The sequence below is a fragment of the Eleutherodactylus coqui genome, chromosome 7 (assembly GCF_035609145.1).
Source record: "Eleutherodactylus coqui strain aEleCoq1 chromosome 7, aEleCoq1.hap1, whole genome shotgun sequence".
Lineage (NCBI taxonomy): Eukaryota > Metazoa > Chordata > Amphibia > Anura > Eleutherodactylidae > Eleutherodactylus > Eleutherodactylus coqui.
In genome coordinates this window covers 141,327,902-141,353,058 of record NC_089843.1, presented here as the reverse complement: position 1 = coordinate 141,353,058, position 25,157 = coordinate 141,327,902, and positions in this window count along the sequence as shown.

Below are 25,157 nucleotides of genomic sequence, written 5' to 3'. Positions count from 1 at the left end.
GCAGGCTTGCGCCAATTTATTTCCTGCCTGTGAAATCAAATCACTGGTAATACAGCATGCTGAGGGGTAGGGGTAGGCCTAGAGGACGTGGACGCGGCCGAGGACGCGGAGGGCCAAGTGAGGGTGTGGGCATAGGCCGAGGTCCTGATCCAGGTGTGTCGCAGCCGACTGCTGCGTGATTAGGAGAGAGGCACGTTTCTGGCGTCCCCACATTCATCGCCCAATTAATGGGTCCACGCGGGAGACCTTTATTAGAAAATTAGCAGTGTGAGCAGGTCCTGTCCTGGATGGCAGAAACTGCTTCGAGCAACCTATCGTCCAGCCACAGTTCTGCGCCGTCCACTGCTGCAAATCCGAATCCTCTGTCTGCTGCTCCTCCTTCCTCCCAGCCTCCTCACTCCACTACAATGACACATGCTCAGGAGCGGGAAGACTCCCAGGAACTGTTCTCGGGCCCCTGCTCAGATTGGGCAGCAGTGGTTCCTCTCCCACCAGAGGAGTTTATCGTCACTGATGCACAACCATTGGAAAGTTCCCGGGGTCCGGGGGATGAGGCTGGGGACTTCCGCCAACTGTCTCAAGAACTTTCTGTGGGTGAGGAGGACGATGACGATGAGACACAGTTGTCTTGCAGTGAGGTAGTAGTAAGGGCAGTAAGTCCGAGGGAGAAGCGCACAGAGGATTCGGAGGAAGAGCAGCAGGACGATGAGGTGACTGACCCCACCTGGTGTGCAACGCCTACACAGGACAGGTCTTCAGAGGGGGAGGCACGGGCAGCAGCAGGGCAGGTTGCAAGAGGCAGTGCGGTGGCCAGGGGTAGAGGCAGGGCCAGACCGAATAATCCACCAACTGTTTCCCAAAGCGCACCCTCGCGCCATGCCACCCTGCAGAGGCCGAGGTGCTCTAAGGTCTGGCAGTTTTTCACAGAGACGCCTGACGACCGACGAACAGTGGTGTGCAACCTTTGTCGCGCCAAGATCAGCCGGGGAGCCACCACCAACAGCCTCACCACCACCAGCATGCGCAGACATATGATGGCCAAGCACCCCACAAGGTGGGACGAAGGCCGTTCACCGCCTCCGGTTTGCACCGCTGCCTCCCCCCTGTGCCCCAACCTGCCACTGAGATACAACCCCCCTCTCAGGACACAGGCACTACCGTCTCATGGCCTGCACCCACACCCTCACCTCCGCTGTCCTCGGCCCCATCCACCAGTGTAGTTCAGCGCACCGTCCAGCCGTCGCTAGCGCAACTGTTGGAGCGCAAGCGCAAGTACGCCGCCACGCACCCGCACGCTCAATCGTTAACCGTCCACATAGCCAAATTTATCAGCCTTGAGATGCTGCCGTATAGGGTTGTGGAAACGGAGGCTTTCAAAGCTATGATGGCGACGGCGGCCCCGCGCTACTCAGTTCCCAGTCGCCACTACTTTTCCCGATGTGCCGTCCCAGCCCTGCACGACCACGTCTCCCGCAACATTGTACGCGCCCTCACCAATGCGGTTAGTGGCAAGGTCCACTTAACTACGGACACGTGGACAAGCACAGTCGGGCAGGGCCACTACATCTGCCTGACGGCACATTGGGTGAATTTAGTGGAGGCTGGGACAGAGTCAGAGCCTGGGACCGCTCACGTCCTACCCACCCCCAGAATTGCGGGCCCCAGCTCGGTGGTGGTATGTTCGGCGGTGTATGCTTCCTCCACTAAAGCACCCTCCTCCTCCTCCTCCTCAACCTCTGTCTCGCAATCTAGATGTGCCAGCAGCAGCAGGACGTCGCCAGCAGTCGGTGTCGCGCGGCGTGGCAGCACAGCGGTGGGCAAGCGTCAGCAGGCCGTGCTGAAACTACTCAGCTTAGGAGATAGGAGGCACATGGCCCACGAACTGCTGCAGGGTCTGACAGAGCAGACCGACCACTGGCTTGCGCCGCTGAGCCTCCAACCAGGCATGGTCGTGTGTGACAACGGCCGTAACCTGGTGGCGGCTCTGCAGCTCGGCAGCCTCACGCACGTGCCATGCCTGGCCCACATCTTTAATTTGGTGGTTCAGCGCTTTCTGAAAAGCTACCCACGCTTGTCAGACCTGCTCGTAAAGGTGCGCCGGCTCTGCGCACATTTCCGCAAGTCCCACACGGACGCTGCCACCCTGCGCACCCTGCAACATCGGTTTAATCTGCCAGTGCACCGACTGCTGTGTGACGTGCCCACACGGTGGAAATCTACGTTCCACATGTTGGCCAGGCTCTATGAGCAGCGTAGAGCTATCGTGGAATACCAACTCCAACATGGGCGGCGCAGTGGGAGTCAGCCTCCTCAATTATTTTCAGAAGAGTGGGCCTGGTTGGCAGACATCTGCCAGGTCCTTGGAAACTTTGAGCAGTCTACCCAGGTGGTGAGCGGCGATGCTGCAATCATTAGCGTCACCATTCCTCTGCTATGCATCTTGAGAAGTTCCCTGCAAACCATAAAGGCAGATGCTTTGCGCTCGGAAACGGAGGCGGGGGAAGACAGTATGTCGCTGGATAGTCAGAGCACCCTCCTGTCTATATCTCAGCGCATTCAGGAGGAGGAGGAGGAGGAGCATGAGGAGGATGAGGAGGAGGGGGAAGAGACAGCTTGGCCCACTGCTGACGGTGCCCCTGCTGCTTGCCTGTCATCCTTTCAGCGTGTATGGCCTGAGGAGGATGAGGAGGAGGAGGAGGAGGAGGAGGATCCTGAAAGTAATCTTCCTAGTGAAGACAGCCATGTGTTGCGTACAGGTACCCTGGCACACATGGCTGACTTCATGTTAGGATGCCTTTCTCGTGACCCTCGTGTTGCACGCATTCTGGCCACTACGGATTACTGGGTGTACACACTGCTTGACCCACGCTATAAGGAGAACCTTCTCACTCTCATTCCCGAAGAGGAAAGGGGTTCGAGAGTGTTGCTATACCACAGGACCCTGGCGGACAAGCTGATGGTAAAATTCCCATCCGACAGCGCTAGTGGCAGAAGGCCCAGTTCCGAGGGCCAGGTAGCAGGGGAGGTGCGGAGATCGAGCAGCATGTACAGCCCAGGCAGTGCAACAGTCTTTAGGGGCCTGGACAGCTTTATGGCTCCCCACCAAGACTGTGTCGGCGGTAGCACTGTAATAGGATGGTGAGGGAGTATGTAGCCGATCGCACGACCGTCCTCCGTGACGCCTCTGCCACCTACAACTACTGGGTGTCGAAGCTGGACACGTGGCCTGAACTAGCGCTGTATGCCCTGGAGGTGCTTGCTTGTCCTGCGGCTAGCGTCTTGTCGGAGAGGGTGTTTAGTGCGGCTGGGGGAATCATCACAGATAAGCGTACCCGCCTGTCAACCGACAGTGCCGACAGGCTAACACTCATCAAGATGAACAAAGCCTGGATTTCCCCAGACTTCTCTTCTCCACCAGCGGACAGCAGCTATACGTAAGCAATACGCAGGCTGCACCCGCGGATGGAAGCTACGTTCTCTCTCACCATCCAAAACGGGGACATTTCTGCTTCATCAATCTGTGTCTAATATTCCTCCTCCTCCTCCTGCTCCTCCTCCTGAAACCTCACGTAATCACGCTGAACGGGCAATTTTTCTTAGGGCCACAAGGCTCACTCATCTAATTTTTCTAAACAATTTTTATATGTTTCAATGCTCTTAAAAGTGTTGAAACTTTAACTTGAACCAATTTTTCGTTAAACTGGGCTGCCTCCAGGCCTAGTTACCACTTAAGCCACATTAACCAAAGCGATTAATGGGTTTCACCTGCCATCTTGGTTGGGCATGGCCAATTTTTACTGAGGTACATTAGTACTGTTGGTACACCAATTTTTTTGGGCCCTCACCTACAGTGTAATCATAGCAATTTGTATGTTCTTCGCCTGCACTCATGGTACAGAAGTGTGTGTGGGGTTGGCCTACACTTTAGCTACATAAATGTAACTTGGGCCTTGGCTATACTGCAGCTACTGAAATGGAACTAAGACTGCGCTCCCACTGAACTGCTGCTTCGGAATTGTTCCTGGGGCCTGTGTAGGCTGCTACAATGACTTAAATGGAACTAAGACTACTCTCCTCCTATACTGCTGCTTCGGAATTGGTCCTGGGGCCTGTGTAGGCTGCTACTATTACTGAAATGGAACGAAGACTGCGCTCCCACTATACTGCTGCTTCGGAATTGTTACTGGGGCCTGTGTAGGCTGCTACTATTACTGAAATGGAACTAAGACTGTGCTCCTCCTATAGTGCTGCTTCGGAATTGTTACTGGGGCCTGTGTAGGCTGCTACTATTACTGAAATGGAACTAAGACTGTGCTCCCCCTATAATGCTGCTAGTGATATGTTAGTGGGGCCTGTCGCTAATGCTACGGCTGAAATGTTACTAATTATGGGCTCTGCCTATACCGCTGCTAATGGTATGTCTCTGGGGTGTGGAAACAGAGGCTTCCCAAAGACATGATGGCGGCGAGGCCATTTCCCACCAACGCGGTTACTGTTAAGGTACATATTACCAGTCAGACTGCGGCATGCAGTGTTGGCCGAAGCCCACCTGCATTAAGCACGACATTACTACCTCAGCTGTGTTGGGCAATGCAATGGGATATTTCTATGTACCGCCGGTGGGTTCCAGGGAGCCACCCATGCTGTAGGTGCACACGGAGTTTAACCTACATCTGTCCACTTGTAAAGAACCCCAGTCAGACTGGGGCATGTAGTGGGGGCCGAAGCCCACCTGCATTAAGCACGACATTACTACCTCAGCTGTGTTGGGCACTGCAATGGGATATTTCTATGTACCGCCGGTGGCTTCCTGGCACCCACCCATGCTGTGGGTCCACAGGGAATTATAAATGCATCTGTTTCCACTTGTAAAGAACCCCAGTCTGACTGGGGCATGCAGTGTGGGCCGAAGCCCACCTGCATTAAGCACGACATTACTACCTCAGCTGTGTTGGGCAATCCAATGGGATATTTCTATGTACCGCTGGTGGCTTCCTGGCACCCACCCATGCTGTGGGTCCACAGGGAATTATGAATGCATCTGTTTCCACTTGTAAAGAACCACAGTCTGACTGGGGCATGCAGTGTGGGCCGAAGCCCACCTGCATTAAGCACGACATTACTACCTCAGCTGTGTTGGGCAATGCAATGGGATATTTTTGTGTATCGCCGGTGGGTTCCAGGGAGCCACCCATGCTGTAGGTGCACACGGAGTTTAACCTACATGTGTCCACTTGTAAAGAACCCCAGTCTGACTGGGGCATGCAGTGTGGGCCGAAGCCCACCTGCATTAAACATGACATTACTACCTCAGCTGTGATGGGCAATGCAATGGGATATATTTATGTACCGCCGGTGGGTTCCAGGGAGCCACCCATGCTGTAGGTGCACACGGAGTTTAACCTACATGTGTCCACTTGTAAAGAACCCCAGTCTGACTGGGGCATGCAGTGTGGGCCGAAGCCCACCTGCATTAAGCACGACATTACTACCTCAGCTGTGTTGGGCACTGCAATGGGATATTTTTATGTACCGCCGGTGGGTTCCAGGGAGCCACCCATGCACGACAGGGACTTCACAATAGGGAGTTGTACCTGCCTGTGTCTATAAATTAAAAAGCCCGGTCTGACTGGGGCATGCAGAGACACCTTGACAGAATGAATAGTGTGTGGCACATAGGTTCCCCATTGCTATGCCCACGTGTGCAGCTCCTGATGGCGGTGGCACAGGATTCTATTTCTCATTGCTTCTGTACAGCATTGTGGGCTATCGCCCCGCCCCTTTTAAAGAGGGTCGCTGCCTAGCCGTGCCAACCTCTGCAGTGTGTGCCTGCGGTTCCTCCTCATGGCAGACGCACTTCTAAATAGACATGAGGGTGGTGTGGCATTAGGGCAGCTGAAGGCTGCGCAGGGACACTTTGGTGTGCGCTGTGGGAAGGAGGGGGGGGGGCGGTTGGGCAGCATGTAAGCCAGGAGAAGTGGCAGTGGAGTGTCATGCAGGCAGTGATTGTGCTTTGTTGGAGGTAGTGTGGTGCTTAGCTAGGGTATGCCATGCTAATGAGGGCTTTTCAGAAGTAAAAGTTTTTGGGAGGGGGAGGGGCCCACTCTTGCCGCTATTGTGGCTTAATAGTGGGACCTGGGAAATTGAGATGCAGCCCAACATGTAGCCCCTCGCCTGCCCTATCCGTTGCTGTGTCGTTCCCATCACTTTCTTGAATTGCCCAGATTTTCACACAAGGAAACCTTAGCGAGCATCGGCGAATACAAAAATGCTCGGGTCGCCCATTGACTTCAATGGGGTTCGTTACTCGAAACGAACCCTCGAGCATCGCGAAAAGTTCGTCCCGAGTAACGAGCACCTGAGCATTTTGGTGCTCGCTCATCTCTAATAGACAACTTAGGAAAAACTATGTATAAAACTGTTGCTATTAACAATGCAGATCTTTGCCGGTTGAAAATAAGCCTTGTCATTTAGCAACAAATACTGTAAATACTTAAAGCAAAGAACAGAACTTACTTATCTACTGTTAGTTCAGTATTTACGTGCAAGATTTGGCTCAATAGATTTCCAAATGGAACTAATTAAAATGTGACTTATTTATTCCCTTTACCTTAGATCTTATTGCATTGCAGGCATTCAGCTTTTATCAAGCCAGATGGGAGCTACATTTATAGATATTGTAGGTCTATCTGTGCAGTTTCTGTAGTAACATAATTATTCCCAATGCTTCACCTGTGATTGTGTCGTTAAGAGACATGACGGTGTCACTCTCAGTGACCACAGCCTCCGGCTTCTCCTACCGCCTCTGTCCAGTGATCATGACCTCCATCCTCCTGCTTCTATTAGTTGTGACGGACACTGCATCTTTCTGCAACAAAAGTCCTTTATCTCTGCACTAGCGCACTAGAATGTGTAGCTAGCTTGTACATTCCCAGCCAATTGAGACAAGTCTTGGTCTATTTAAGGTTCCCTCTGAAGGTGGCATTAGTCCACTTGGTTTGCGAAGGTACTTTATTGTCCTGTTCCTGGTTGGGCCACTGACTGTTTTACCCAGCTTTCCCATCTTCTCTGCTTCAGACCTTGGCTTGTTATTTGATCATGCTTTCTCTGTCTGCTGCCTTAATTCTTGGCCTGATTTATTATTATGCAACAATTCTGTCTGCCCTGATCTCAGCTCTATTCTATGACTTAAAGGGGTTGTCTCGTGGCAAACATCAAAATTTTACCTTACCCCATTCCCCCTGTCACCCCCCGGCATAAAAAAAATAGCAATTTAAAGCGGTTTTTAAACCGCTTGCTACTCACCGATCTGACGAAATATGAAGTTATAAAAATCTTCTCCCTAAGATGGCCGCTGGTCCTTTCCCAGGGATGCACTGCGGTTTTCTCCCATGGTGCACCGCGGGTCTTCTCCCATGGTGCACAGTGGGCTCTGTGCGGTCCATTGCCGATTCCAGCCTTCTGATTGGCTGGAATCGGCACACGTGACGGGGCGGAGCTACGATGACGACGCGGTGACCAGCTCTCCGGCACGAGCGGCCCCATTCACCAGGCAGAAGACCGCACAACGCAAGCGCATCTAAAAACGCCAGAAGACATCAGAATTAGACGGAGCCATGGAGACGGGGACGCTAGCAACGGAGCAGGTAAGTGAATAACTTCTGTATGGCTCATATTTAATGCACGATGCACATTACAAAGTGCATTAATATGGCCATACAGAAGTACTGAACCCCACTTGCTGCCGCGAGACAACCCCTTTAATCTCTACTGGCTACTCCAGGACTGTGTTATGGTTACCCTGTTCAGTTTGCCTCAGCTGCCACATAATCAAAACTACTTCAGGGGTAATAGTCTGGGGTTCCCTGCAGCAAAGATCATACTGATGGTGTGCCACCACACACAGGCCTCACACTCACTACTTCTTCCCTCCAGCCTTGTGTCGTGACACAGCCGACTGAAAATCACTACGCTCATGTGAAAGAGCCCTAAGGGAGGAAGAGGTAGTGAGTCTGAAGCCAGTGTGTGGTGGCAGACAGAAGCTGCTACATAGCAGAAGTGAAGGAACGTAATAGGGTTGAACAGAGGTACAGACACAGGCTAGCAGTGGCAGCTTGTGGCTGAGAGTGTTGTTGAGACGGCCTGGGTTCGGCGCATATACACAGAGCCCGGAATGCAATTGGGCAGGAGAAGACCATTTAGCTCTACTAAACTACCTCCTCATTTCTGCCCCCTTGCTGGCTGTTTGCAATAGGAGGGGGCAGGACGGGGCGGGAGCTAGTTACCAAGCTCCCACCCTCTCTCCGCCCCTTGTTGGCTGCCAGCAATAGGGGGACGGGATGGGAGCTTGACAACTAGCTTCCGCCCTGTCCTGCCCCCTCCCATTGCAAATAGTCAGCAAGGGGCGGAGAGGAGGAGGGAAGGGGTGGGAGTTTAGTAGACATGCTGCTAATCTCCCACCCTCCTCCCTTGTCCGGAAGCTAACATAGGCTCCCATAGGAGTCTATGGAAGCCACCACCGTGTTCCGGACAGAAGATAGTTCCTGAACTATCTTTCGTGGCCGGCGTATAAGCTTCCTGCCGAAATGCGCCCTGTATGCGCTATCTTGGCTAGCTGGGCGCTTTTATGCCATGGGAATATGCCCATCTGAACTGATGCATTGTAAACCAATGCATCTCATGGACAGCGTATATCGGCCGGGTGTAAAAGCCTGGCTGATATAAGCTCGTGTGGATGAATCCGTACTCAGGAACCTCCTCCAGATCATGTGACCATGCCAGCTAAATGTTTTTCTTTTATAAAGGAGAAAAGTGGAGAAAAAGGCATTAAGAATAGAGATGAGTGAACGTACTCGTCCGAGCTTGATGCTCGCTCGAGTATTAGGGTACTCGAGATGCTCATTACTCGAGATGAGCACCACACGTTACTCGAGTCAATTCCATTTCCTTCCCTGCATGTTTTGCGCCATTTTCTGGCAAATAGACATGCAGGGAAGGCATTACAACTTCCTCCTGTGAAGTTCCAGCCCTATCCCACCCCCCTGCAGTGAGTGGCTGGCGAGATCAAGTGACCGCCGAGTATATAAAGCAGTCCCGCCCGCTGCTCACCTCAGACATGCGCTGGCAGAGATTAGGGAGAGTGCTGCTGCTATAGGGAGAGTGTTAGCGTCTTCAAGAACCCCAACGGTCCTTCTCAGGGCCACAGCTCACCTAGTTTTGGCTGCTGGGAGCAGTTTTGCACATTTTTTTTGTTTTCATCTTGGGCTATGTAGACTATTGCGTTGTCAGTCTGCAGCCAATTATACAGAGTATAGGGGCAGTACTGGTCAGGCAGGGACAGTGGTAGTGTAGAATCCTGTCAACAAGTACCCCAAAAAAGCTCCTTCTTAGGGCTACCTCTAACCGTGTGCATTACTGTTGTGGCTGCTAGGAGCAGTTTTGCACTTTATTTTTTTCATCTTGGGCTCTGCAGACTATTGCGTTCTCAGTCTGCCGCCAATTATACAGAGTATAGGGGCAGTACTGGTCAGGCAGGGACAGTGGTAGTGTAGAATCCTGTCAACAAGTACCCCAAAAAAGCTCCTCCTTAGGGCTACCTGTGAGCGTTTGCATTACTGTTGTAGTTGCTCCTTATTAGCCAGCTAGGCCTTTCTGCAGCCCAGCATATAATTTTTTCGGCTTACAGTGTGCATTACATAACCGCTGTGACCCTCCAAGTGTAGGCCAATAATTGCCTAATTTTTTACACCGCTCTGTGCGTCTAGTCAACTTCACGCACAGCGTGCGGCGACAGCCCCTGATAGAGGGAAAGACATATATACGCTATCTAGGCTCCTGGTTTAAAAAAAAAACCTGAAAAAACACTCCTCCTTAGGGCTACCTGTGAGCATGTGCATTACTGTTGTAGTGGCTCCCTATTAGCCAGCTAGGCCTTTCTGCAGCCCAGCGTATAATTTTTTCGGCCTACGGTCTGCGTTACATAACCGCTGTGACCCTCCAAGTGCAGGCCAATAATTGCCTAATTTTTTACACCGCTCTGTGCGTCCTGTCAACTTCACGCACAGCGTACGCCCACAGCCGCTGATAGGGGGAAAGACATATACACGCTATCTAGGCTGCTGGTTCAGCCTCCAATTGCACGCCACTAATTGCATAATTATTCAGACCGCTCTGTGTCTGCTCTATTGGTAATACACCATGCTGAGGGGTAGGGGTAGGCCTAGAAGACATGGCTGCGGACGCGGGCGAGGACGCGGAGGGCCAAGTGAGGGTGTGGGCACAGGCCAAGATCCTGGTCCAGGTGAATCGCAGCCGGCTGATGCGGGATTAGGAGAGAGGCAAGTTTCTGGGGTCCCCAGCTTCATATCACAATTTATGGATCCACGTGGTAGACCTTTATTACAAAATGAGGCAGTGTGAGCAGGTCCTGTCGTGGATGGCAAAAAATGCATCCAGCAATGTATCGACCACCCAGTCTTCTACGCCATCCACTGCTGCAACTCTGAATCCTCTGGCTGCTGCTCCTCCTTTCTCCCAGCCTCCTCACTCCATGAAAATGACACATTCTGATGAGCAGACAGACTCCCAGGAACTGTTCTCGGGCCCCTGCCCAGAATGGGCAGCAATGGTTCCTCTCCCACCGGAGGAGTTTGTCGTGACCGATGCCCAACCTTTGGAAAGTTCCCGGAGTCCGGGGGATGAGGCTGGGGACTTCCGGCAACTGTCTCAAGAGCTTTCAGTGGGTGAGGAGGTCGATGATGATGAGACACAGTTGTCTATCTGTGAGGTACTAGTAAGGGCAGTAAGTCTGAGGGAGGAGCGCACAGAGGATTCAGAGGAAGAGCCACTGGACGATGAGGTGACTGACCCCACCTGGCTCGCTAAGCCAACTGAGGAGAGGTCTTCTGAGGGGGAGGCAAGTGCAGCAGCAGGACAGGTTGAAAGAGGCAGTGGGGTGGCCAGGGGTAGAGGCAGGGCCAGAGCGAAGACTCCCCCAACTGTTTTCAAATGCACACCCTCGCGCCAAACCACCCTGCAGAGGCCTAGGTCTTCAAAGGTGTGGATGTTTTTCACTGAGAGCGCGGACGACCGATGAACAGTGGTATGCAACCTGTGTCGGGCCAAGATCAGCCGGGGATCCACCAGTACCAGCCTCACCACCACCAGCATGTGCAGGCATATGATGGCCAAGCACCCCATGAGGTGGGACGAAGGCTGTTCACCGCCTCCGGCTCGCACCACTGCCTCTCCCCCTGTGCCCCAACCTGCCACTCAGATCCAACCCCCCTCTCAGGACACAGGCACGAGCACCTCCCGGCCTGCACCCACACCCTCACCTCCGCTGTCCTCGACCCCATCCAGCAATGTCTCTCAGCGCAGCATCCAGCTGTCGCTAGCGCAAGCCTTGGAGCGCAAGCGCAAATACGCCACCACGCGCCCGTACGCTCAAGCTTTAAACGTGCACATTGCGAAATTGATCAGCCTGGAGATGCTGCCGTATAGGCTTGTGGAAACGGAGGCTTTCAAAAACATGATGGCGGTCCCACGCTACTCGGTCCCCAGTCACCACTACGTTTCCCGGTGTGCCGTCCCAGCCCTACACCAGCACATCTCCCGCAACATCAATCGTGCCCTCACCAACGCGATTACTGGGAAGGTCCACTTAACAACAGACACGTGGCCGTCAGGGCCACTATATCTCCCTGACGGCACATTGGGTGAATTTGGTGGAGGCTGAGATTGAGTCAGAGCCTGGGACCGCACACGTCCTACCAACACCCAGAATTGCGGGTCCTTCCTCGGTTCTGGTATCTGCGGCGGTCTATGCCACCTCCTCTAAACCCTCCCCCTCCTCCTCCTCCTACGCAACCTCTACCTCTCAATTAAGAAATGTGAGCAGCACGTCGCTAGCAGTCGGTGTGGCGCTGCAGCACAGTGGTGGGCAAGCGTCAGCAGGCCGTGCTGAAACTACTCAGCCTAGGTGACAAGAGGCACACGGCCCCCGAGCTGTTGCAGGGTCTGACTGAGCAGACCAACATCTGGCTTTCGCCGCTGAGCCTCCAACCGGGCATGGTCGTGTGTGACAATGGCCGTAACCTGGTGGCGGCTCTGCAGCTCAGCAGCCGCACACACGTGCCATGCCTGGCCCACGTCTTCAATCTGGTGGTTCAGCGGTTTCTGAAAAACTACCCGCACTTGTCAGAGCTGCTCGGCAAGGTGCGCCGCGTCTGTGCACATTTCCGCAAGTCCACCACGGACGCAACCACCCTGCGGACCCTCAACATCGTTTTAATCTGCCAGAGCACCAGCTGCTGTGCGACGTGCCCACACGGTGGAATTCTACGCTCCACATGTTGGCCAGGCTCTATGAGCAGCGTAGAGCAATAGTGGAATACCAACTCCAACATGGGCGGTGCAGTGGGAGTCAGGCTCCCCAATTCTTAAGCGAGGAGTGGACCTGGATGGCAGACATCTGCCACGTCCTCGGAAACTTTGAGGAGTCTACCCAGATGGTGAGCGGCGATGCTGCAATCATTAGCGTCACCATTCCTCTGTTATGCCTGCTGAGAAGTTCGCTGCACAGCATAAAGGCTGACGCTTTACGGTCGGAACAGGAGACGGGGGAAGAGAGTATGTCGCTTGATAGTCAGAGCACCCTCATGTCTATATCTCAGCGCGTTTTGGAGGAGTAGGAGGGGGAAGAGACAGCTGGGCCCACTGCAGAGGGTACCCATGCTGCTTGCCTCCCATCTGTTCAGCGTGTATGGCCTGTGGACAAGGAGAAGGAGGAGGAGGAGGAGGAGGAGGATCCTGAAAGTGATCTTCCTAGTGAGGACAGCCATGTCTTGCGTACTGGCACACATGGCTGACTTCATGTTAGGCTGCATTTCTCGTGACCCTCGCGTTAGACGCATTCTGGCCACTACAGATTACTGGGTGTACACCCTTTTCGACCCCCAGTATAAGGAGAACCTTTCCACTCTCATTCCCGAAGAGGAAAGGGGTTCAAAAGTGGTGCAATACCACAGGGCCCTGGTGGACAAACTGATGGTAAACTTCCCATCTGACAGTGCTAGCGGCAGAAGGCACAGTTCCGAGGGCCAAGTAGCAGGGGAGGCGCAGAGATCAGGCAGCATGTTCAGCGCAGCAGGGGAACACTCTCCAAGGCCTTTGCCAGGTTTATGGCTCCCCAGCAAGACTGCGTCACCACTTCCCAGTCAAGGCTGAGTCGGAGGGAGCACTGTAAAAAGATGGTAAGGGAGTACGTAGCCGATCGTACCACCGTCCTCCGTGAATGCCTCTGCTTCATACAACTATGGGGTGTCAAAGCTGGATCCGTGGCACGAACTTGCGCTGTATGCCCTGGAGGTGCTTGCTTGCCCTGCCACTAGCGTCTTGTCAGAGAGGGTGTGTAGTGCAGCTGGGGGAATCATCACGGACAAGCGTACCCGCCTGTCAACTGCCAGTGCCGACATGCTTACACTCAAAAAGATGTACAAAGCTTGGATTTCCCCAGACTTCTCTTCTCCACCAGTGGAGAGCAGCAGAACCTAAAGATTATTTCGCTGCAACCGCAGGTAAAAGCACTCTTCTGTATCACCGGGAAAACGGGGCATTTATCTTTGTCAATCTGTCTTTGACATTAGTCCTCTTCCTTCTACTCCTCCTCCAGAAACAACATGTCATCACGCTGAACAGCCAATTTTTCTGCGGCCCAAAAGGCTCATCTACATCTACCAATGTTTTTACAATTTTTCTAAGTTTAAAATTAGAGATGAGCAAACGTACTCGTCCGTGCTTGATACTCGTTCGAGTATTAGCGTGTTCGAGATGCTCGTTACTCGAGACGAGTACCACGCGATGTTCGAGTTACTTTCACTTTCATCTCTGAGACAGCGCGCTTTTCTGGCCAATAGAAAGACAAGGAAGGCATTACAACTTCCTCCTGTGATGTTCCAGCCCTATACCACCCCCCTGCAGTGAGTGGCTGGCGAGATCAGGTGTCACCCGAGTATATAAATCGGCCCCTCCCGCGGCTCGCCACAGATGCATTCTGACATAGCTCAGGGAAAGTGCTGCTGATGCTGGAGCTGCTATAGGGAGAGTGTTAGGAGTGATTTTAGGCTTCAAGAACCCCAACGTTCCTTTTAGGGCCACATCTGACCGTGTGCAGTACTGTTGAGGCTGCTTTTTGCAGTGTTGCACATTTTTTTTTTTGTATATCGGCCGTGCAGAGCATTGCGTCCTCGGTCTGCAGTAATTTTACATAGTATAGGGCCAGTAGTGCTGAGGCAGGGACAGTGAAAAAGGTGAAAGACATATACTGTCTATATAGGCAGTGGGCTTTTCCAAAAAAATTTGGGACAAAAAAATCTATTTGGGCTGCCTGTCACCGTCCTGAGTGTACTGCGTCTCTGCTGGGGGTAGTAGTCCTAATTAATACGCAGCCAGCTAAGTGTTTCAGCAGGCTTGCGCAAAATTCCTTCCTGGCTCTGCTGTGCGTTCCGTAAGCGGTCAGCCTCCAACCACAGGCCAATAAGCGGCACATTTAATTACAGCGTTCTGTTTCTGCACTATTGGTAATACACCATGCTGAGGGTTAGGGGTAGGCCTATAGGACGTGGACGCGGGCAAGGACACGGAGGCCCAAGTCAGGGTGTGGGCACAGGCCGAGCTCCTGATCCAGGTGTATCGTAGCCGACTGCTGCGGGATTAGGAGAAAGGCACGTTTCTGGTGTCCCCTCATTCATCTCACAATTAATGGGTCCACGCGGTAGACCTTTATTAGAAAATGAGCAGCGTGAGCAGGTCCTGTCGTGGATGGCAGAAAGTGCATCCAGCAATCTATCGACCACCCAGAGTTCTGCGCCGTCCACTGCTGCAACTCTGAATCCTCTGGCTGCTCCTCCTCCTTCCTCCCAGCCTCCTCACTCCATTACAATGACACATTCTGAGGAGTAGGCTGACTCCCAGGAACTCTTCTCGGGCCCCTGCCCAGAATGGGCAGCAATGGTTCCTCTCCCACCGGAGGAGTTTGTCGTGACCGATGCCCAACCTTTGGAAAGTTCCCGGGGTCCTGGGGATGAGGCTGGGGACTTCCGGCAACTGTCTCAAGAGTTTTCAGTGGGTGAGGAGGACGATGACGATGAGACACAGTTGTCTATCACTCAGGTAGTAGTAATTGGAGTAAGTCCGAGGGAGCAGCGCACAGAGGATTCGGAGGAAGAGCAGCAGGACAATGAGGTGACTGACCCCACCTGGTTTGCTAAGCCTACTGAGGACAGGTCTTCAGAGGGGGAGGCAAGTGCAGCAGCAGGGCAGGTTAGAAGAGCCAGTGCGGTGTCCAGGGGTAGAGGCAGGGCCAGACCGAATAATCCACCGTTTCCCAAAGCGCCCCCTCGCGTCATGCCACCCTGCAGAGGCCGAGGTGCTCAAAGGTCTGGCAGTTTTTCACTGAGAGTGCAGACGACCGACGAACAGTGGTGTGCAACCTTTGTCGCGCCAAGATCAGCCGGGGAGCCACCACCACCAGCCTCACCACCACCAGCATGTGCAGACATATGATGGCCAAGCACCCCACAAGGTGGGACGAAGGACGTTCACCGCCTCCGGTTTGCACCACTGCCTCTCCCCCTGTGCCCCAACCTGTCACTGAGATCCAACCCCCCTCTCAGGACACAGGCACTACCGTCTCCTGGCCTGCACCCACACCCTCACCTCCGCTGTCCTCGGCCCCATCCACCAATGTCTCTCAGCGCACCGTCCAGCCGTCGCTAGCGCAAGTGTTTGAGCGCAAGCGCAAGTATGCCGCAACGCACCCGCACGCTCAAGCGTTAAACATGCACATAGCCAAATTGATCAGCCTGGAGATGCTGCCGTATAGGCTTGTGGAAACGGAGGCTTTCAAAAGCATGATGGCGGCGGCGGCCCCGCGCTACTCGGTTCCCAGTCGCCACTACTTTTCCCGATGTGCCGTCCCAGCCCTGCACGACCACGTCTCCCGCAACATTGTACGCGCCCTCACCAACGCGGTTACTGCCAAGGTCCACTTAACAACGGACACGTGGACAAGCACAGGCGGGCAGGGCCACTATATCTCCCTGACGGCACATTGGGTGAATTTAGTGGAGGCTGGGACAGAGTCAGAGCCTGGGACCGCTCACGTCCTACCCACCCCCAGAATTGCGGGCCCCAGCTTGGTGGTGGTATCTGCGGCGGTGTATGCTTCCTCCACTAAACCACCCTCCTCCTCCTACGCAACCTCTGTCTCGCAATCAAGATGTGTCAGCAGCAGCACGTCGCCAGCAGTCGGTGTCGCACGGCGTGGCAGCACAGCGGTGGGCAAACGTCAGCAGGCTGTGCTGAAACTACTCAGCTTAGGAGAGAAGAGGCACACGGCCCACGAACTGCTGCAGGGTCTGACAGAGCAGACCGACCACTGGCTTGCGCCGCTGAGCCTCCAACCAGGCATGGTCGTGTGTGACAACGGCCGTAACCTGGTGGCGTCTCTGCAGCTCGGCAGCCTCACGCACGTGCCATGCCTGGCCCACGTCTTTAATTTGGTGGTTCAGCGCTTTCTGAAAAGCTACCCACGCAGGTCAGACCTGCTCGGAAAGGTGCGCCGGCTCTGCGCACATTTTCGCAAGTCCCACACGGACGCTGCCACCCTGCGCACCCTGCAACATCGGTTTAATCTGCCAGTGCACCGACTGCTGTGCGACGTGCCCACACGGTGGAACTCTACGCTCCACATGTTGGCCAGGCTCTATGAGCAGCGTAGAGCTATAGTGGAATACCAACTCCAACATGGGCGGCGCAGTGGGAGTCAGCCTCCTCAATTCTTTACAGAAGAGTGGGCCTGGTTGGCAGACATCTGCCAGGTCCTTCGAAACTTTGAGGAGTCTACCCAGATGGTGAGCAGCGATGCTGCAATAATTAGCGTCACCATTCCTCTGCTATGCCTCTTGAGAAGTTCCCTGCAAAGCATAAAGGCAGATGCTTTGCGCTCGGAAACGGAGGCGGGGGAGGACTGTATGTCGCTGGATAGTCAGAGCACCCTCCTGTCCATATCTCAGCGCCGCGTTGAAGAGGAGGAGGAGGAGCATGAGGAGCATGAGGAGGAGGGGGAAGAGACAGCTTGGCCCACTGCTGAGGGTACCCATGCTGCTTGCCTGTCATCCTTTCAGCGTGTATGGCCTGAGGAGGAGGAGGAGGAGGAGGAGAAGGAGGATCCTGAAAGTGATCTTCCTAGTGAGGACAGCCATATGTTGCGTACAGGTACCCTGGCACACATGGCTGACTTCATGTTAGGATGCCTTTCTCGTGACCCTCGCGTTACACGCATTCTGGCCACTACGGATTACTGGGTGTACACACTGCTCGACCCACGGTATAAGGAGAACCTTTCCACTCTCATACCCGAAGAGGAAAGGGGTTCGAGAGTGATGCTATACCACAGGACCCTGGCGGACAAGCTGATGGTAAAATTCCCATCCGACAGCGCTAGTGGCAGAAGGCGCAGTTCCGAGGGCCAGGTAGCAGGGGAGGCGCGGAGATCAGGCAGCATGTACAGCACAGGCAGGGGAACACTCTCTAAGGCCTTTGACAGCTTTCTGGCTCCCCAGCAAGACTGTGTCACCGCTCCCCAGTCAAGGCTGAGTCGGCGGGAGCACTGTAAAAGGATGGTGAGGGAGTACGTAGCCGATCGCACGACCATCCTCCGTGACGCCTCTGCCCCCTACAACTACTGGGTGTCGAAGCTGGACACGTGGCCTGAACTCGCGCTCTATGCCCTGGAGGTGCTTGCTTGTCCTGCGGATAGCATCTTGTCAGAGAGGGTGTTTGGTGCGGCTGGGGGAATCATCATGAATAAGCGTACCCGCCTGTCAACCGACAGTGCCGACAGGCTTACACTCATAAAGATGAACAAAGCCTGGATTTCCCCAGACTTTTCTTCTCCACCAGCGGACAGCAGCAATACCTAAACAATACGTAGGCTGCACCCGCGGATGGAAGCATCGTTCTCTATTACCATCAAAAACGGGGACCTTTTAGCTTCATCAATCTGTGTATTATATTCATCCTCCTCCTCCTGCTCCTCCTCCTGAAACCTCACGGAATCACGCCGAACGGGCAATTTTTCTTAGGTCCACAAGGCTCAGTCATATAATTTTTGTAAACAATTTTTATACGTTTCAATGCTCATTAAAGCGTTGAAACTTGCACCTGAACCAATTTTTATTTTAACTGGGCTGCCTCCAGGCCTAGTTACAAATTAAGCCACATTAACCAAAGCGATTAATGGGTTTCACCTGCCCTCTTGGTTGGGCATGGGAAATTTTTCTGAGGTACATTAGTACTGTTGGTACACCAATTTTTTGGGGACCTCGCCTACAGTGTAATCCAATTAATTTTTTGCCCACCTGCATTAAAGCTGACGTTACATCAGCTGTGCTGGGCACTGCAATGGGATATATTTATGTACCGCCGGTGGCTTCCTGGCACCCACCCATGCTGTCGGTCCACACGGAGTTGTAACTGCATGTGTCCACTTCTAAAGAACCCCAGTCTGACTGGGGCATGCAGTGTGGGCCGAAGCCCACCTGCATTAAACATGACATTACCTCAGCTGTGCTGGGCACTGCAATGGGATATATTTATGTACCGCCGGTGGGTTCCAGGGAGCCACCCATGCTATGGGCCCACAGGGAGTTGTAACTGCATGTGTCTACTTATAAAGAACCCCAGTCTGACTGGGGCATGCAGTGTGGGCCGAAGCCCACCTGCATTTAATCTGACGTTAGCTCTGCTGTCCAGGGCACTGCAATGGGATACATTTTTGTACAGCCGGTGGGTTCCAGGGAGCCACCCATGCTGTGGGTGCACACAGAATTCCCATTGCGGAGTTGTACCTGCCTGTGACTATTTATAAAAAAACGCGGTCTGACTGGGGCATGCAGACACCTTGACAGAATAAATAGTGTGTGGCACATAGGTTCCCCATTGCTATGCCCACATGTGCAGCTCCAGATGGAGGTGGCACAGGATTGGATTTCTCATTCCTTCTGTACAGCATTGTGGGCTATCGCCCCGCCCCTTTTAAAGAGGGTCGCTGCCTAGCCGTGCCAACCCTCTGTAGTGTGTGCCTGCAGTTCCTCCTCATGGTAGACGTGCTTATAAATAGACATGAGAGTGGTGTGGCATGAGGGCAGCTGAAGGCTGCGCAGGGACACTTTGGTGTGCGCTGTGGACACTGCGTCGTGCGGGGGGGGGGGGGTTGGGCAGCATGTAACCCAGGAGAAGTGGCAGCGGAGTGTCATGCAGGCAGTGATTGTGCTTTGTTGGAGGTAGTGTGGTGCTTAGCTAAGGTATGCTAATGAGGGCTTTTCAGAAGTAAAAATTGTTGGGGGGTGGGGGCACTCTTGCCGCTATTGTGGCTTAATAGTGGGACCTGGGAACTTGAGATGCAGCCCAACATGTAGCCCCTCGCCTGCCCTATCCGTTTCTGTGTCTTTCCCATCACTTTTTTGAATTGCCCAGATTTTCACAAATGGAAACCTTAGCGAGCATCGGCGATATACAAAAATGCTTGGGTCGCCCATTGACTTCAATGGGGTTCGTTATTCGAAACGAACCCTCGAGCATTGCGAAAATTTTGTCCCGAGTAACGAGCACCCGAGCATTTTGGTGCTCGCTTATCTCTATTTAAAATATATTGAGACTGTTACATGAACCAATTTTTTCAACAGGGCTGCCTCCTGGCTCTCTTACAAATTAAGCAACAGTGAGCTGTATCTTTAAAAAAATGTTTATGGGTTTCACCTGCCCTCTCGGTTGATAAATTTTTCAGAGGTACACGTGTACTCTTGGTACACTAATTTTTCGGGCCCACGCCTACACTCTTATCCAACTAATTTTTCCGGCCTTTGCCTACGCTCATGGTATCCCAATGTTTCAGAGGTTGGCCTATACTATTACTACAGAAATTTTACTGGGGTCTGCCTGCCTGCCTGCCTATACTTCTGCTACGAGAAAGTTACAGGGGTCTTCCTATACTGCTGCCACTTACATGTTACAGGGGTCTGCCTATACTGCTGCCACTTGAATGTTACAGGGGTCTGCCTATACTTCTGCTGCAGAAATGTTACTGGGATCTGTCAATAGCCTTACTACTGAAATGATACAGGGGTCTGCCTATACTTCTGCTACAAAAATGTTACTGGGGTCTTCCTATACTTCAACAACAGAAATGGTGGTGGGGTCTGCCTATACTGCTGCTACAGAAATGATACTGGGGTCTGCATATACTACTGCTACATAACTGTTACTGGGGTCTGCCTATACTTCTGCCGCATAAATGTTACAGGGGTCTGCCTATGCTGCTGCCACTGAAATGCTACTGGAGTCTGCCTATACTTCTGCTACAATAATGTTACTGGGGTCTGCCTATACTTCTGCCACATAAGTTACAGGGGTCCTCCTATACTGCCACTGAAATGTTACAGGAGTCTGCCTATACTTCTGCTACAATAATGTTACAGGGGTCTGCCTATACTTCTGCCACGTAAATGTTACAGGGGGTCTGCGTATACTTCTGCTACAAAAATGTTACAAGGGTCTGCCTATGCTTCTGCTACATAAATGTTTCAGGGGTCTGCTTATACTGCTACTACAGAAATGTTACAGGGGTCTGCCTATACTGCTGCTACAGAAACATTACTGGGGTCTGCCTATACTGTTACTACAGAAATATTACTCGGCTCTCTCTATACTGTTACAACAGAAATGTTACTGGGGTCTGTCTATACTGTTACTACAGAAATGTTACTGGGGTCTGCCTATACTTCTGCTACAAAAATGTTACTGGGGTCTGCCTATACTGCTGCTACAGAAATGTTACTGGGGTCTGTCTATACTGTTACTACTGAAATGTTACAAATACTGGGCTCTGCCTGTACTGCTGCTACTGAAATGTTACAGGGGTCTGCCAATACTGCTGCTTCATAAATGTTACAGGGGTCTGCCTATACTGCTGCTACAGAAACGTTACTGGGGTCTGCCTATACTGTTACAACAGAAATGTTACTCAGCTCTGTCTATACTGTTACAACAGAAATGTTACTGGGGTCTACCTATACTTCTGCTAATGAAATGTTACTGGGGTCTGTCTTTACTGTTACTACTGAAATGTTTCAAATACTGGGCTCTGCCTGTACTGCTGCTACTGAAATGTTACAGGGGTCTGCATATACTGCTGCTACATTAATGTTTCAGGGGTCTGCTTATACTGCTGCTACAGAAATGTTACAGGGGTCTGCCTATACTGCTGCTACAGAAACATTACTGGGATCTGCCTATACTGTTACTACAGAATTGTTACTCGGCTCTGTCTATACTGTTACAGCAGAAATGTTACTGGGGTCTACCTATACTTCTGCTAATGAAATGTTACTGGGGTCTGTCTTTACTGTTACTACTGAAATGTTACTGGGGTTTCCCTAGACTTCTGCAACATAACTGTTACTGGGGTCAGCTTATACCTTTGCTACAGGAATATTACAGGGGTCTGTGTATACTATGGGTGCACTCAGTTTTCCCATCGCGGTGTTCTACCTATCTGGCCCCCCAAAAAACCCAGACTGTCTAGGGCATGGCGTGTGTGCTGCAGCCAACATGTATTTTCTCTCACGTTACCACAGCTATCCGGGGCACTGTAATGGGATTTCTTTCTGTACCATCTGTGTGTACCTGCTAGCCACCCATGCTGCGGGTGCACACAAACTTGCCATGGCGGAGTTGTACCTGCCTGGCACTTTAAAAAAAAACAGAATGTCTAGGGCATGGCATGTGGGCTGCAGCCAACATGTATTTCCTCTCACGTAACCTCAGCTATCTGGGGCACTGCAATGGGATTTCTTTCTGTACCGTCTGTGTATTCCTGCTAGCCACCCATGCTGCGGGTGCACACAGACTTGCCATAGCGGAGTTGTACCTGCCTGGCACTTTTTAAAAAAAACAGAATGTTCAGGGCATGGCGTGTGGGCCGCAGCCAACATGTATTTCCTCTCTCGTAACCTCAGCTATCCGGGGGGCTCTGCAATGGGATTTCTTTCTGTACCGTCTGTGTGTTCCTGCTAGCCACCCATGCTGCGGGTGCACACAGACTTGCCATAGCGGAGTTGTACCTGCCTGGCACTTTTAAAAAAAAACCAGAATGTCTAGGGCATGGCATGTGGGCCGCAGCCAACATGTATTCCCTCTCGCGTAACCTCAGCTATCCGGGGCACTGCAATGGGATTTCTTTATGTACCGTCTGTGTGTTCCTGCTAGCCACCCATGCTGCGGGTGCACACAGACTTGCCATAGCGGAGTTGTACCTGTCTGTCCCCAAAACACTGACAGACTTGGGTAGGGTGCAGAGTGCAGATGGTTTACCCCTTGCGTTGTCGATGAGGTATCTGACACCCAAACAGAATGAGTAGTGTGTGGACACATGGAGTCCCCATTGGATGCAGGGTCGTCCGGGGGGTTGGGCAGCATGTAACCCGGGAGAAGAGGCAGCGGTGTGTCCAGCAGGCAGTGATTGTGCTTGGTTGGAGGTAGTGTGGTGCTAAGCTAAGGTGTGCCTTGCTAATGAGGGTTTGTCCGAATTAAAAATTGTAGAGGGGGGGCCCACTCTTGCCGCTATTGTGGCTTAATAGTGAGACCTGGGAACATGAGATGCAGCCCAGCATGTTGCCCCTCGCCTGCCCTATCCGTATCTGTGTCGTTTTCATCACTTTCGTAGGTTTTGCAGATTTGCACAAATGAAAACCTTAGCAAGCATCGGTCATATACAAAAATGCTCGAGTCACCCATTGACTTCAATGGGGTTCGTTACTCGAAACAAACTCTTGAGCATCGCAGAAAGCTCGACTCGAGCAACGAGCACCCGAGCATTTTGGTGCTCGCTCATCTCTAATTAAGAAATTTCTTAAATTCAATTGTACTATTGATTGACATTTAAAGTGATGCATTTAACCATAATGTAAGATTGAGATTTCTGTGTGAAAAGTTTGTACTATTAAGGCTTCAGTCTCAGAGACAATCAGTTTTGGGGGTCTGTGGTGGTGAATCTGCAAGGTTGCATGTGGGGTGTTTATCCGGAAAAATACCTATACGAGGAGAGACAGGAGGAAGAATGAAAACGCAAGGCAAGGAAGACACAACACTGACGTTCAATTAGTATCCAAAAGCAAGTATATTGATGGATTTAGGGTCTATAACCCTGGAGAGGGAGTTAGAAATACAGTAGTAGCTATAAATGCTAACTACTATAGACTCCCTCACAAGGAGAAGGAATATAATGGTCAAACTCTTACTGGTGGGGAGGGTGTCTGAATAGAGTCCTAAAGAATAATGGATAACCAATGGAGTTACTGAGGGACCAGAAGAGTAAAGCTCAACTGCTTGGCTGGGCACAATTGTGGGGTTATATAATTTTTAATTTAGCAAAAAGAAGGAGAGAAAGTATACTGAAAATTAGAGTTGGACAATCTCAACATGGAGCCATATCTGCTCATGGATAAGCAATGATGTCCCAAAGAGGTTGCAGTTCAGTCCTGAAATCGCAAAGAAGGAAGTTCAGCAGGTCCTAAGATCAAGAAGTTGTCAAGTGTCTTGAAGACTGATATAGGAGCAAGCAATAGTTTCAGCTTTTTAGCCATGAGTTTCCGCCTCAAGCAAGACCTTTATGCTTAGTTTAACTCCTGATGTAAGCAATGGTGGGAGGGAGGGTCACAGTTCAGGTGGCCATTTTCGTTGTTATCTAGATATGCCCCAAGTTTACCTAATTTTAAGCATTGGTGAGAGATTGTCTTTAAGTATATCTATCACATTTTCTGCTTTGTTTTTTTTTTAGCACAGATGCATCTGCCTGTAAAGATCCCAGAGAAATAACAATTTGGATTTGTAGCAACCGTTTGATGATTTCAGGATTGTCCATTAATTTCTTTTTATGATTAATTTTGTCTGCTTTTATCTCTGCCTTCATTTTTTTTAAGAACACATGACTTCCTCTGTTTTTCATTAAATCTAATTAGAAAGACAGGACAAACATGTTTCAGAGTATATGATATCCTTGTGCCAGAGCCTGACTGTGTGAGTCACCGGTTGCTTCTTTCAGTAATTTACAAGGCTCACTGTATGATAAAGCACAGGTGCTTTGCTTGTCATCAGCAGAAGTGATTTATTAGCTCCAGTGGCACTACAGACCTCATCTACAAAACACTACATCAAAAGGATGTATACTGAAATAATATGTTTTTGCTGATGACCTCCGGAGACTCTTTAGCTGTTCTTGCCCTTTTAATGCTGCTGTTGGTTTAGCCATTCCTTCTCATTATTTCAAAGCCCACAGGATTCACTTCCTGTCTTAATCTCTCAGCAACCAAGGCTACCGTTGAGTTCGTTTTATTACTATGAATTTCTATTTGATCTGTCACACACTGCAAAAGACTTCTAACTAAATAAAAGATGCTGGATGACCATGGGGAAATATGATCACACAAGAATCCCAACTTCAGCAGTAAATCTTTCTATTTCTCTTTGTACTCCATAAATATGAAGTATTCCTTTAAATAAAATTGATATGTTGTAAATTATGCTTTGTACAGAGCTGAAACTCTTTATCTCTGGGATATTTTTTTTTTCCTGGGAAATGTGTTGCAACGTTTTGTCTTCCAGTTTACTTGACAGTGACTATCAATCAAAGTGACTGTCTTTTGATTATCTGAGTAGCCTTTGCAAAGATTAGAGAAATCTTTAATTACTATTAAATGCCTGCCAAGCATGGACATAGTTGAGAAAATCAGTCAGTCAATCAAAGTTCAGGCCTGTGGGAGCTGAATCATAATGAGCCCGATGATTAGAAAAGTAACTAGAAAAAAGGAATCAGGCTGGCTCAGTAAAATTAGTTAAAACACAAGACATTTGAGTGAATTGGGATAGCGGATAAAAGTATACAGTAATTAAGGCGAAATTAGATGGTGTGAAGCATCTATGAAATTCAGTGCAGAAGAATATCATACAAGCCACTAAAACCAATAGGATGATTGCGTTCAGTGTTTAAACAACCTTCCAAGGAGACATATAATGGATCATTGGTTCATGTATGTTAG